This window comes from Microtus ochrogaster, chromosome 18 (assembly GCF_000317375.1).
Source record: "Microtus ochrogaster isolate Prairie Vole_2 chromosome 18, MicOch1.0, whole genome shotgun sequence".
Taxonomy (NCBI): Eukaryota; Metazoa; Chordata; class Mammalia; order Rodentia; family Cricetidae; genus Microtus; species Microtus ochrogaster.
The window spans coordinates 23,019,226-23,020,595 of record NC_022020.1 but is presented as its reverse complement, the minus strand read 5'-3'; the positions used below and the strand labels follow the sequence as shown (position 1 = coordinate 23,020,595).

The window sequence follows — 1,370 nt, the reverse complement described above, 5'->3', positions numbered from 1 at the left end:
CAGACATCCGCCTGCCTCTGCCTCCCAAGTGCTGGGATTAAAGGCATGCACGACCACCGCCTGTCAAGAATATTTTCCTGACGTGAGCTCACTCCGGAGCCGATTAATAGCCCAAGGAAGTGGTCTTGACCTTTCCTGGGGAGGGGTCAAGGTTCGAAGGGCATAGGGAGGGATCTCCTAAAATGGAGGCCAGAAGCTGGGATTTACAGTTTATAGTGGTGGTATATTTGTATTTATTTAATGAATGAATCTTGCCTGAAGACCAGAGGCAAAGCTAAAGCCACCGGAGGCCAGGGAAAGGTGAGGCACACCTTTAATCCCGGGATTTGGGATTCAAGGACACCCTAGGCTACACAAGGTCAAAGCAGAAACAAATCCAGGTGGTGGTGGTCTACTCCTTTAATCCCAGTCCTAGGTAGTCACTCCTTTAATATCAACCAGCACCAGAAGAAATATAAACTGCAGGGCGAGAAAGTCGTGGCGGCTTTGTTTGCCTTCACCCAGCCTTGGTAGAGGTAAGTCTTCTCTAGTGGTTTGGCTGCCTTGCTTTTTCTGGTTTTCGGGTTGAACTCCAATTTTTGTCTCTGGATTTTTATTGTGTACATTTGTTTATTTATGGCTTCATTTTCTTATTTAAAGATTAAAAAATTAGCCAGGGAGCCGTAGTCCAGCCCCCAGCCTCAGCGTGTCTCAGTCCGCTGCCATCCCTTCTGTCCCAGCCGTGTCTGCTCCTTGTCCCACTGAAGTCCAGCTTACACCATGCCGGACAATGCGGAAAGCAAGAGCCTCAAATACATGCTCTTTGGATTTAACTTCATGTTCTGGCTGGTCGGATTTGCGATATTTGCCTTTGGACTATGGCTCCGATTAGACTTTCAACTCTCAAACCGACAGGAAGAATCTAATCCCAGTTTCTACACGGGAGTGTTCTTCCTGATTGGAGTTGGGGCCCTCTTTATGCTGGGGGGTTTCCTGGGCTGCTGCAGAGCTGAGCGAAAATCCCGGTGCGTGCTGAGATTGTTCTTCGGATTTCTCCTGGTGATATTCGCCATCGAGATAGCTGCAGCCTTCTGGGACTATACCCATAAGGATGAGGTGATTAAGGAAGTCCAGGAATTTTACAACAACACTTACCAAAAGCTGAAGAGCATGGATGGGCCCCAGCGGGAGACACTGAAAGCCTTCCACGCGGCGTTGAACTGCTGTGGCCTAGCAGGAGGCAAGGAACAGTTTATCTTGGACATCTGCCCCCAAAATCAAGTTCTTGAAACCTTCCAGGTTAAGTCCTGCCCAGAAGCCATCAGTGATGTCTTCAACAGCAAGTTCTACATCATTGGAGCAGTGGACATTGGCATGGCGGTACTGATGAT

The 1,370-nt window shown here is 48.7% G+C and overlaps 1 pseudogene; it reads left to right on the top strand.

The window, feature by feature from the left end:
- The first annotated feature begins 759 nt into the window (after positions 1-759).
- On the top strand, positions 760-1,368 carry LOC101979676 (annotated as a pseudogene).
- The last annotated feature ends 2 nt before the right edge of the window (positions 1,369-1,370 follow it).